The sequence below is a fragment of the Onychostoma macrolepis genome, chromosome 19 (genome assembly GCF_012432095.1).
Source record: "Onychostoma macrolepis isolate SWU-2019 chromosome 19, ASM1243209v1, whole genome shotgun sequence".
NCBI classification, from domain to species: domain Eukaryota; kingdom Metazoa; phylum Chordata; class Actinopteri; order Cypriniformes; family Cyprinidae; genus Onychostoma; species Onychostoma macrolepis.
Window position 1 is genome coordinate 4,258,785 of NC_081173.1, and position 14,716 is coordinate 4,273,500.

Sequence of the window (14,716 nt, forward strand, 5' to 3'; positions counted from 1 at the left end):
CACCGCATGTGTTTACACCAAAGAGGACCAAGAGGGTTGGACAAATGGACGATTTCCGCATACAAAATTAAAATTGTGCCATAAAGGTGTACTGTTACAAAATTTGAAGGTTCCTCCTATCCGACGTTCCACCGTTTTCCAGATTTTAATAGAGTTGGCCACAACCGGACCAAATTTATAATTATCCCCTTTTTTTCCTGTGCCAGTAAATAACATATCTTGGAGTCTATTTGGTTTAACCTTGTCAGCTTCAATCACTCTCCAAGAAACTGTAGATTGAGGATCAACCCAATTATGAAGAGCCTTAAGCTGGAGCGACCAATAATACAGTTCAAAATTTGGTACAGCCAGTCCTCCTGCGCTATTAGGATGTTGTAATGTGGTAAGTTTAATTCTGGGGCATTTATCATTCCAGATAAATTTAGAAATTATGGAGTTGATCTCCTTAAAGTAACCTGGAGGGGAGAAAGTGGTAGCATAGAGAAAAAAATTAAATCGAGGTAACAAATTCATCTTAACAGTGGAAATTCTTCCTTGAAGAGAGACTTTAAGATTCTTCCATCTTTGAATGTCATTTTGACCTTAACTAAAATATTATTAAAATTGTCTCTGGCAATCTTATGAATGTTTTTATATATGGTAATGCCCAAATAGATGAAAGATTCCTTAATAGGGATAAATGAGGGAATAGAAGAATTAACTTTAACATTGTTAATTGGCATTAAAGCAGATTTGCTCCAATTTATTTTATATCCTGATAAGCTACTAAAATTATCAAATTCCTTAATTATACTAGAGACTGAAACATCAAAGTGGTCTAAATATAGAATAATATCATCAGCGTATAACGAAATACTATGATTATGATCATGAATCTTAATCGATACTTCAGATTTCCTGATGGCTTGTGCTAAGGGTTCAAGAGATAGACAAAACAATAAGGGGGAAAGCGGACATCCCTGCCTCGTTCCTCGCTGCAAAGGGAATGGGGGGGAAATAATATTACCAGTTATGACTGATGCTGCAGGTGAGTGGTATAATGTCTTAATCATAGAAATGAAGTGTTCACGAAACGAAACATTGCAGAACTGCCCACATATAATTCCACTCTAGCCTGTCAAAGGCTTTTTCTGCATCAAGTGAAAAGACCGCACAAGGGGTCGGGTGGGAGTCTGCAAAGTCAAGAATATGAAGGAGTCGACGATATTGTCAGATGCATTGCGCCTTGATGAAACCAGTTTGGTCCTCCTTGATCAAACTATGAATTACCTTCTCCATACGAAAAGCAAAAACTTTAGCATAGATTTTAAGATCACATGGGATAAGCGAAATCGGTCTGTAGCTGGAACAATCTAATGGGTCTTTCCTTTTTAAGAAGTAATGAAATCAGTGATGTTTTTTGATCTCTATGAAATACCCCATGTTCAATTGCAAAATTAAATGAATTAAGCATAAGTGTCCCTACCAAATCCCAAATTTCTAAATATAATTCAGGGGGGAGACCATCTAGACCTGGCGATTTGCCCTTTTGAAGGCTTTTAGAGAGACGAAGCTCCTCCAAACTTAATGGGGCCTCCAAAGATTCTTTATCCATCTGTGAGATCCGAGGCAGTTCCAATTTATCTAAATACTGCTTACAAATTGGTTCATCAAAATCTGTTTCGGCTTTATACAGATTCATGTAAAAACCTTTAAATATGTCATTAATTGCCGCAGGGTTCGTGGTGACCTGATCATCCGATGATTTTATTGCGCTAATATATGCCTTAGACTCGCATTCTTTCAACCTAAGGGCCAATAAATGACTAGGTCTCTCTGATTCAAAATAATATTTTTGCCTAGTCCTATGTAAAATAAATTCCGCCTTTGAGTGTGAAAGTAAATCATATTCTTCTTTTAAAGAGGACAACCGTGTAGCCTGTTGATCAGTAAAATGTTGTTTTTGTAGGTTTTGCAATGATTGGATTTTATTTTCTAATTGTGTAAACTGGTGAGTTTTCGCTTTGGCAAGAGTAGAAGAGAAAGATATACAGAACCCTCGTATGGCACACTTAGTCGATTCCCACATTATTTGAGGATCCACATCAGAGGGCATATTGATTTCAAGAAATTCCTTAATATATTCTTTTAGTGAAGTAATGAAAGTCTGATTACTTAATAATGATATGTTAAAGCGCCAATCTAGGGGACTTGGCTTTAACATCGGAGAGAGGAACACTGCACAACACAGCAGAATGATCAGATAATAAAATTGGTAATATAGAAATGGAGGAATTACGAAATTAAAGATGGGCTGAGAAATATGTAGTCTATCCTAGAGAAAGTCTTATGTCTATTAGAAAAAAGTGAAGTCCTTAGCTTTAGTATTCTGAATTCTCCAAAGATCGATTAAGTTGAGCTCCGTGATGAATTTATTCAGTAATTTAGAAGATGGATTGGCTGTTGTATCAGATTGAGATTTATCTAAAGCAGGATTTATGACAGCATTAAAATCCCCACCCACAACTAATGGGCAGTCAGTCTGCTCAAGTAATGTTTTGGAAATCTGTGTAAGGAACGCACTGTCTGTCTCATTCGGACCGTAAACAGAGACCAATGCTAACCTATTATTATATATTTTGCATCGGATAAAACAAATCTACCCTTCTCATCACTACCAAGGTGTTCAATTGTTAAATTTAACTTTCGATTAACAAGAATAAGCACCCCTTAGTTTTATTTTGAGCGCAGGAAAAAGCCGCTAATTTATAATATTTATTCTGAAAACGTGCCACGTCAGATTGTTTTAAATGAGTCTCTTGAATTAGGGCACAGGAAATAGATTTACGGTGTAAATATTCTAACACACGGGTTCGTTTAACAGCAGAATTTAAACCATTCACATTCAGTGATAAAATATTTAGAGTATGCATTGAATATTCATAATCCCAAAATTGTTATCAATAAATGAAAAAAAACAGAAGCACTTCCATTCTGTAAGTAGCATGTAAACGCTGATGTGCATTTTAGATACCAAACCTCCTAGATGAAAAATCCCTTTAGAAATAAGATAAAATAAATAACAGTATAAATGTCTGTTGTAAAAGTAAAAACAACATAAAAACCTGAACAACCAACAACCATAAACAAGGAACAACTCAGACCGCACATTACCGAGAACATAGGTCTGACTGAGCAACAAAAATAGTGATGGTTCGTGACCGATCCACTCCAACGCAAGACATGTCTCCCGAAAGGCCCACACAGCCAAAAATATTTTTAATTAAACCTACTCTCAATTAGTCCCTCCAAAAAGAGAGAGAGAAAAAAAGGAGTGTCAGTCTTACCAGCAACGAGATCGTTGTACCGGATATATAGGGACAATATCTCGGTAGTAGAGAGGAGAGAAGAAAAAGCAAAAAATAGAGTTAGCAAGCATCCATGTCCATCCTACCACCATCCCCTACTGGGCAGCTAGGACCATGTCCATCCCGCCATCAAGTTCCTTCCGTTGGACCGAGAGACAGCGGCCGCTGTTCCCCGTCGCCGCCCGCAGAGCCGCGCATATGTCTTCTGCTGAGACAGGGAGCTGATAAAATCCTCCACTTTCTGAGGGGAATCGAAGCTTTTCTGTTCCCCTTTGTGCCGTAGTTTAACCACCGCCGGATAGATGAGGAAGGGCTGGAGGCCAAGCGCTGTCATCTTCTTCAAAACCGGACCAAATGCCTTTCTCCTGATCGCTGTAGCTGGACTAAAGTCGGGAAAAAATAGTAGTGTGACATTGTTCTGTGCGCATTTCACCGGATAGGCCTGCCGAGCACCCTTCAGGATATCAGATCTGTCATGCCATCTCAGTACACGGAAGATAAGAGTGCGCGGCCGATCGGAGCGTCTCCCTCCGTCATACACGCGGTGCGCCCGGTCAATCTCAATGTCACGGCCCCTCAAGGAGGGAATCCACTTGGGAAGATGAACTCTGAGGAAACCAGCCGCGTCGGATCCCTCAGCCCGCTCTGGCAGCCCCACCAGTCGTACGTTGTTCCTCCTGCACCTGTCCTCCATATCCGTCATCTTCTCGGTGAGTCGCTCCAGCTGATTTCTTAAGTCCGTGACTGCCCTCCTAGCACAGAATCAACGCGGTCACGTGTCTGCTTCGCCGCGGTAGTTATGGCCTCAAACTCCTCTCTTAGCTCTTTAACAGACTTGTTGGTCGCTTGTATGTTCTCACGCAGTTCGCGCAATGCTGGAATCAGTACAGAGTCCATCGCATCTCTTACTGCCGAATTCACAACCGAATTCAAAGTGCTTTGCTGCTCTTTAAATGCTAGTTCAATACGGCTAGCGATAGCATCGTCGAGGTCTTCTCTGGAGATGGCGGAATCTCTGAATTTTTTCTTCATTGGCGATTGCTCAATCTCTCTTTTCCGATCCCCTTTGTCTGCCTTAGCACTCATGATGGGTCCAATGCAGAGTGGTTCAAATTTTACTGACAGGATCATATAATATGTGGCAAAGTGAGCAGAGCGAAGACTAAGCTTGCATCGCCGTCGAAGGGTCACGTGATCCCCCAATATTAACTTTTGTATAAAATCAAAAATGTATAAACTGTTGTATAAATTCAATTTCACATTTGCAAACTCCCCCCTTGAAATTCACTCCCGGACTCCATCCCCGCGTCCGATATATAATTATATATATTATCCTATATATATATATATATATATATATATATATATATATATATATATATATATATATATATATATATACATATATATATATATATATATATATATATATATATATATATATATTAGTACTGTCAAAGATTAATCGCGATTAATCGCATCCAAAATAAAAGTTTTTGTTTACATAATATATGTGTGTGTACTGTGTATAATTATGTATATATAAAGACACATACAACATATATTTTGAAAATATTTACATGTATTTACGTGTATATATTCATATTCATATGAATTATATCATATATAAATATATTTAATATATAAACGTAACATTTCTTAAATATATACATGCATGTTTGTGTATTTATATATACATAAAAATATACACAGTACACACACATAGCTATAAGTATTTATCTTTATTTAGTTTAGAATTTAGTGTTTGATAACTTTATTCAATTTCTGTATATTTCTGCAGAGGAGCACAGCTAAATATAACATTTATTATAATGGGTTTATGTGAAGAAAGAATTTAAGTTCACTTAAATTAGAAGTTATTTTTAAAGTTTAATAAATGTTCAGATTGATAGCTCTTAATTATAATGTAATGTTTAATGGCTATAGTCAATGGTTAAATATTATAAGTATAAATATATTTTTTTTTTATACGGAAATCAGTATTACTTGGTATCAGTGATACTGGCCTCCAGTCATAAAAAAGATGCCATTAAACAAGTATAAAAAATATGTTGTTTGTACATTAATTTGAAGATTCAATGTGAAATTATTGCAATATAAAAGTATATTTAAAGACTTTAATGTTAGGTGGGATTAATCGCGATTAATTTCAGAAAAAATGCGCAATTATTTTATTTTATTTTTTCAATCGACTGACAGCACTAATATATATGTAAGCAATAAGGTACAAGAGGCCATGCTGTATTCTGAATAAAACACAGCTGCTGACCAATCAGAATGGAGGAATGGAACTAACCGTTTTATATATATATAGAGAGAGAGAGAGAGAGAGAGAGAGAGAGTGCTGGCCAAAATTATTAGACACTAGTATTTTCACCAGCTAAAAAATAAAATTATTTTAAAGTACTAGTTACTTTGAATATATATATAAAGTAACTACTAACTGACATACTTTTTACTCTTACTCAAGTAACTATTAGGAATGTTACTTTTACTCTTACTTGAGAAATAATTGATATAAATACTTGTACTTTTACTTGAGTACAGTTTTTGGCTACTCTACCCACCTCTGGCTGGCCCAAAGAAATGTTGAGAACCACTGCAATAGTATTTCAACCCCCCGGGTCGGCAGTCAGAGATAGCAGATTCCACTCGACCTAAAAAGCCTCGGCATTCATCTAAAAGGCTCTAAGACAAGAGGAATATTAAAACAGAGATAAATCAGTTCATCAGGATACAGTGTAGGGCTTGTTGCTATACATTATCAGTTGCGCTCGTTCCTGTTGCGAGTCTGAGAAGGAGGGAGTCAATAATACACACTGCACCTTTACATGGTTCATTCACCTAAATAAAATAAAAATTGTCATGAATTAGTCACTTGCATATCATTTTAACCCATTAAGACTTTCGTTCATCTTTGAAACACAAATTATTTTTTAATTAAATCTTAGATATTTCTTTCCATCCGTTGAAAGTTGATTCTGCACAAACTTTAAAGCTTTAAAATGTTCATAAAGTAATGTTAAAAGTAATCCATATGAATCAAGCAGTTTAACAATGTACTCTACTAAAAACTTCGGATCTGCAAAGTGACTAAAAACACTATTATTCATCCAAAGTCACTTTGTAAAGAAACACTATGCATCTGTGCACATACCTATAGACCAAATCTATAGACTATATGTATGCGCTTGACGTCACCGTTTTCATAAATTTGCATTTTTGTAGTTTACACGTTGTTGAGTAAATGAACAGCCAAAACACATAAAATATTTTCCATTTTTAGTTGATGAGTCGTGTAAATGCCCCAAGTCTTCTGAAAAGGCGTGTTCACTTGATATGATCAACAGATTTAATTTAGACTTGTATGTAAATGTAAACATTGATCAATGCACATAGAGCACATCACATATGATAAATGAAAGCTCAAACATGCTTGCTTGATGCGCAGAAATCAATGACATTTGTTCTCTCATGTCATGCAAAGTTCGGTTGACTATACGGCATTTGATCATGTAAAGTAACTGTGTCTCTTCAATACACATACTGTAGATTAAACTGCTGGATTCATATGGATTACTTTTACCATGTCTTTATGAACTTTTTGAAGACAAAACCACACAATGCTAGGCCTATTTTAAATCCCACTGTATGTCAGCTATGTAAGACATAAATTGATGGCAGAGCCTATTTTAGATAATACAATGTAAATACAAAGTGTCATACAATAGAAAACTGTCAAGGTACTTTTTTTTTTACAGTTTACTCCAAAACACTGATCATTTCCTCCTCTCCACTTCCTTGTGCTCACATTGTGTGAGTATCACTCTAGTGCATGTGTGATGAGTGTGCACACATTCAACAAGTTCACAATGACAGGCAGTGATGAGACATCAAACAGATGTGTTCACTAAACAAAGAACCTATGTATGTGACCCAGACAGGTTTTTCTAATTTTTAGATAATAATTGGTCAAGACAAGTGTGTCCAATCCTACTCCAGAAGGGACAGTGTCCTGCAGAGTTTAGCTCCAACCCCAGTTAAACACACCTGAACCAGCTAATCAAGGTCTTACCAGGCAAACTAGAAGCTTCCATGCAGGTGATATAGAGCTACAGAAGAAAAAAAAAAAAACCACCCAGACAGTCATCCTCCCAACATCTGAGTTTTTCCGTGCCACATTCACATTTCCTGTTGGAAATAACCCAAATAAAATCCCTTTAATTTCAGTTGTTTCTCCGAAACATCAATGAAATCAAATGCAGTCCCAGATTTGCTAAACATCAAGAGATATCAGTATGAATATTTCTCATCAACTGATCTGAACATTCATATAGCTCTAAACTCATGTCAACAATTGTCTTGTGTGTGTTTTTATTTAAAAAGGATTTTAGCAGTTACATAGCCACCAACAGGAAACCTTCTCAGAACGTTGGCTAACATTCTGGCAAGGTTCACTTATATTCTGTTAAAACATTCTGTTAACTCTTTCCTAGCCAGCAGAAAAAAAGAAAAAGAAAAAAAAAAAAGCATGCAATCTTTTTTTGAGCAAACATTTTGAGCAAAAAGCTGAGAAAATCACATTTCCGCCAAAGACTATGTCGCTTACATATGCAATCGATTGTTTCTGCTTCTTCTTCGCCATGTTTAGATCCAGAGATTCAGTACTCTTTCGGAAGATGTGTAATAGCGCCTCCTACTGTAATTTCCAACTGAAACGAAACATTGCGTAGAGGGCGGGGTTTTATTTTTGAGAATTCTGCGAACTCAGGAGTGTTCCTGTGGCTCAGTGGTAGAGCATTGTGTTAGCAGCACAAAGGGTCGTGGGTTTATACTGATAAAAAAAAAATGTGGTGACACTTTAGAATAGGGAACACTTATTCACTATTAACTACGGCTTTTCCTTCAATAAATTCCTAATTTGCTGCTTATTAATAGTAAGTAAGGTAATTGTTAAGTTTAGGTATTGGGTAGGATTAGGGATGTAGAATAAGGTCATGTAGAATAAGGCATTAATATGTGCATTAATATAGCCTGAATGCACTGTAATAAAAGCGTCTGCTAAATGCATAAATGTAAATGTAAATGAAGCAAATTCTGCCCAAGCTGTCAAACTGACGTCATCAGACAGAGAATGAGTGTCATTCTGGAGCAGAAGCAAATGATCAGATTTTGATTAAAGATTACCAAAACAAACTATTTTTTTCAGAGGATTAACTTGCACAGATTAATTGTTCACTTTAAGACTAACAATGTGCTCTAACAAAATAAATATTGTAAATTTTGATTTCATGCGGACTATAAGATTAATAGAATGTTCGTTCAAAATTGTATGGTCTTTATTTATGTGCTCAAAATATTAGAACAAAAACATTATTTATACATCATATTTGTACAGAGAACATATAAAGTCAATTTTCCATGATGCTTGCAAAATGATCAAATGGAATGTTTTTGCAGATCAATCAATAAAAAAACTGGAACATTTACAATGTTTTTTTGTTTTTTTAATAACTTAAACTAAATGGGAGCTTTAACAAAATTTTAGCAATACATATTTTTTGTTAACTTTTGCATTTTGGCAAATTGGTTGTGTGAATTTGTACAATCTCATTCATAAGTTTTCACATGATTTTAAGAACCACATGGTGGACCTTCATTCTTCCTTTTTTTTTTTTTTTTTTAAACTTGATTTTGTTTTGTCAGATTCAAATCGTTTGTATCTTTACAAAATCTCCACTTTGTAAAATAGTAATGTTTTCCCATGAAATTGGGTTGGAAATGTTGCCTAGAAAAATATAGTTTACAGTAACAGGCAGTGGGTTCTCTTACAGGCAGACTTTGTTAAATCGTTCAGATCAGCCTCAGGAGAGTTACTATACTATTGTTCCTGGAATGAGCTGCTTCCCAGCCCTCAGATCTGCTATTTACATTCACTACAACTCTTACACAAGACCATACACACCTACTCACGTCAACATGACAAATGGACATGCCAGCCAGCCTGTGTGTGTGTGTATGGTATGGAAAAATGTGGTTGTTTATGTCATTACTGTGAAAATGTGGACTGGGATATCAGTAGCGCTGGAAGATTAGCCAGAGGTTTGGGATTCAGTCTCACCAACTGGGAATTGAAATTTGGCTCCATGGGTGAAAACAACTCTCTTAAAAGAATGGAAAGAAATCCAGGAGTGAATGGGAGAAGATAAAGAGCGGTAGCAGAGACACGTGTGACACGTGTGTTTGGGGTTTTGCAAATCACACGTCTTGGAAACAACCCAATCAAACCTCAAACAGTATCTACTCCATGGCACTAGATCAAGTTAGTGAACCTAAAGCCTGGAATACACTACACGACTTTTAAAATCTGAACAGATTTTTAAAACGCCAGGCATCATACACTTACCGACTTTGTAAATAGTGACAAAGGAAAATTGGGCAACATACACTACGCGACTGATGATCATACACTACTAGACTTTAAAGTTGTTCCGATCACAACGAACTCACGCAGAAAGGTGCGCCTTGTTGCTAGGAGACGCATGACAAATGAAAACATGTGTGTTCTAAAATCGGCTGAAAATATCAAACATGTTTGATATCCTCCGACTGGATAGAATCAAAGTCTGAAGCTAAAAAATCGAAGTCTGTGACCATCATACACCACGCGATTTTCTGTGGAATCAGTCAGCTGTAATCTGCAGACTGGCTCCGACTTTCCTCAACTAGTGTCAAAATCGGGGGGAAATCAGGGCAAAAATCGCGTAGTGTATTCCAGGCTTTAGTTGTTTAAAGTGTATCTTTGTTAAAAGTGAACACAAATTCAACAATATATTATGTGTGTGTGTATATATATATATATATATGTATTTTTTTTTTTTTTTTTCATAAATGTATGGTAAAAAATAAAGTAAAAACGGCAGCTGCAGTTATTTGAAATTCACGGTAAAAAGATAATGACAATGTTTTAAATATTACAGGATTGCACATTGGTGCCTGTATTTTTTACAACTTCTAACTGTAAATCTGCTTTGTTTTCTGAAATAAAAATTCACATAAAATAAATAAAAAGACATAGTGTGCCACATTATGAATCAGAGTATCAAAAGTCATTATAAACCAATAATAGATGGTGCACATGGTCATACACAAAATACAAAACACCATTAGGATAAAACACATGACTAAAATATAGCAATAAACATAAACTAAATAACAAAAAAAATGTGACACAAACCCCCTAATGACTAACAAAAATGAGAATAAACTAATTTCACACATGGACTTCTGGGAAAGTCATTTTTACTGTTTTTCACAGTAAATTGTATGGTAATTTATAGCTTTTACTTTCAAGCACCATACATTTGACAGTTAATTTACAGTAGTTTTCCACTTGTGTATGTAAATGTACCTTACAGGTAACCAATTAACGGGTTTTACTGTAACATTTTTAGTCTTTTTTTTCTGAGAAAATTACAATTTACAGTGTCACAGCTGCCAATACATCTGCATTCACTACACACCACACCTTTTTTCTTGATATTGTTATTCACTTTTAGTTATATTTATCCTTACTTACACATTATAAACCAATCATTCTTTTAAACTGGTTCTTTTTAATGAACTATTTGAACCAGTTCACTAAATCAGACTGAACCTTCTGAATCAGTTCGGAGCTCGAGCAGCACAGATCTACATTATTACACAGATATTTGATAGGTTCTCCCTGCGTCTTGTGTTTGTGGCATAGTGTAGACCAGGTTACGTTTCACACATTATGCTCCAGTATAGGGTCAGGGTAAGTTTGAAAGTCAATTTCTGTTTCCATCTAATTTTGCAATGTGGAAGTAAGCATAAGTATTCACATAAGTACATCGTATGTGAATGTGTGAGACTTCATAAGAATAGTATTGCAGTAAGTGCAGTAAAAGTGCAGTCATGTCCCAATATTATTCCACTATATAAGGCAGTGATTCTCAAAACCGGTCCTGTTATATATGCATATAGTATAACATACAGTATAATATTGCATTTATATAAATATTAAGTCACTAAATTACTAAAAATAAATTGCTGTATGTTTATTTAATATGAAAATAAACACAATTTAGTTATATTACGTGTATTTTATCTGCTAATATATTTTCATATATTATCCGGTGCTCAGTAAACACTGGAGCCTGTCAATTGGAACCCAGCTCAGTTCAGTCTCTACTAATGAGATGATGATCTGAATCAGGTGTGTTACAGACAGACATACAAACTGCACCAGGACTCGAATTGAGGACCACTGATATAAAGTTGTCACAATGTTAAACCTGCCATTAAACATTATAAGCATGCAAATGCATGCAGTGACATCTTGGCCCATTGACAAGTTAGCAAACACTTTTTGGTGGTTTCGGTACTAAGAATCTCTTGGTCATGATGGAGGGGAAACAAACATGGTCAACTATGACATAATCATGTGCATTCAAATCTCTCATTGTGATCTGACCACACTTCCAAAGGAGTGTTCTGCTTTTCATAAATATTCACTGAAAGCAAAAAAGCCAAATCTGTAAATGTTCAAGTACTGAAGATTGTGTACGAGGATGTGATACTGTCGAAATGACTTGGAACTGGGTTCCTGTCATGCAACTTTGATGTCAAACCGGTCTCATTCACGTGTAGGAGAACGGTATCTTTTTTCATAGGTTTCGTGATGTTTTTACCTTTTTTCTATTTGTTGCAAATCTCCAGAACAAACGTACAACAGCATGAATAAATGGCAAAATGGACAAACCTTGGTAAGACTTCTTTCTAGCTATACTATTTTTTGAAGACTTTTGAGGTTTATTGCATAAAATGTACTAGAAAGTATTTGGATTTAAGTCGGACTTAAAAATGTTTGCATATCATTGCATTAGATAATAAAATATCAAATGAATATGTGCTCTAATGCTGCTAAATCTTCACAAAAAACATACAGTATATATTCATTGTCATGTTGCTTAAATGTCAAAAAGCATTTTAGGGTTACAGTATATTGCATATCTGCTTTTAAAACACATAGACAAAACATTTTTTACAGATTTAGTATAGTTCTTGACTGCATTTGTTAAAGAGGTGTTGGTTCATTTTCACTTGCATAATCTTGGGCTTTCTTCTTCTGTCATTGTGCATTGTGATAAAACTGATTGCACTTAATGACGTGTCAATTCAGCTCATTTTTATTCTTAGATCATATAACTGTGTAATCTGTACCTTAACAACATCCGTATTCAAACACAATGAGTATAAAGAGAGTGTAGTCACACTATACAAGTTGTGCAAGCAAACTAAACATAAATCATTTGATCTTCCTTGTTTTGGCTTTAACTGCACAGATAATTGTGGACCGGGGAGGTACGAGTTAATGAAAGTGTCTGATCTGGATACATGAGTGTGCAATGAGTGAGAAGGTTCTGGAAAGGGACTTTGTTTGCTTTTCCATAAGGTGCTAAAGCTCAAATAAGACAAGAGTACAAAATCATTGAATCTGAGTAAGATTGGATGTGAAAATATGTGCTCAAAATGGTGAGTCAACAAAAGCAGCAAATCCAGTGAAATTTCAGAGAAAACATCAGAGGTCCACCGGCCGAGCATTTGTCAGGTCAGGACACATCTGACGTATGAAAAATTATTCAGGATTCAGCATTTGTTGCGAAATAGCAGTGATTTGCCATGATGCAACCTGTGCTTCAGGTCATATGTCAAAAAAAACAAAAAAATGATTACAAAACACGGTCATTAATATTCACGTCACATGGAAGACAAGTTCAAAGACAGCGGAATTGATGAGGAGAAAAACAGCTCTGCCCTGCAGGCCAACACATAAGCACCTTTGGAGAAAACTCAAGACGTTATCTCAATATCCAATACTTCATTCATTCTGTAAATAAATAAACAAACTATACATGTGCATTTTCTGCAAATTTCTGTTCAGATTCCTGCAATGAATGCTGTGGGCTCTATACCTCTCGATTCTGAAACTGTTCTTATTTGGATAAATAAAAACCTTCATTGTTACAGTGTTACTTCCATTTCAGATGCTAACCTTAAACAAATGGGTGAGGCTCGCTTTGGAATGGAAAAGAGCTTGCCAAAGATTCACATGTTTATGTGAACACCTGGATGCTTGCTTCTTCTTGTTTCCTCTGCTTAGGGTACATCTGCTCCTGAAAGTTACAAGTTGACTCAAAGTGAGTTTATTTGGCAGACTGTAACCAGTGCTACCTAAGCCAAAGCTTACACCTGGATTTAAAATCATAGTAGAGGACACATAGCTTTGCAAATTTAAGTCATATCCCAACAAGCACCTGAAAAGTTCTTCTAAAACTAGATGGTCTTAAGAAAATGTTGGTAGTGGTTGCCTGTGTAAAACTTGCCACCATGAAGTTTGCTAGTTCCATAAACACAGCCATCATGACTGTGTCTTAAAGGGACAGTTCACCCAAAAATAATAATAATAATAATAGTAATAAAATAAATTTGCTGTTGATTTACTCGCCATCCAATATGTAGGTACCTTTTTTCTTCAGTAGAACAGTAAAGCAGATTTTCTTTTTTACTGAAAACAATGTTCTTGGTGATTCATAAAATACAAGTCAGCAGCTGCCCAGAAACAAAAGCTAATCAGAGATCACAAAATTAATACCCATGACTCCTGATGATATATTGAGGTTTCAGACGTGTAAAGTATTGGAGTAAATGTAACTAATTACTGTACTTGAGTATCTTTTCGGATACCTTGTAGTTTTACTGAGTATCAAAGATATTAGCAACGTTTACTCTCTATTTCACTACATTTTTTGAATAAGTATCTGTACTCTTTACTCCACTGCATTTGAAATGAGTGTTGCAGTTACACATTACATTTTGCATGGACCTAGCTTTTTTTGCAGCAGTTTATTTCTGCTACAAAAGATGTGATGTTGCCAACTACAGGGCACTGAAAGTACTATATCTTGTGCGTTTTGCCCTGACTCACCCAAACTTGTCAACAAGGCTACTTTACGTGAATGCGAGCGCCTTAGCAAGTAGTTGTGAATCACAGGTGTTTTATACATAAGGACATGACTGCAGCTGGCAATGAGGCCAAAACTAGCACATCCAGTGCAAGAAGATTTATTTATTTATTTTATTATTATTACATTTGTAGTGGAGTAACTTTCACCGTAAGGTATCTGTACTTTTACTCAAGTATGGTTTCCAGGTACTCTTTACACCTTTGTGAGGTCTTATAAATCGTAATGATCGCTCTGTGCAAGAAACTGAACATTATTTACAACTGTAATCCAGAGCTTCAGGTACATGGGGAAATCCAA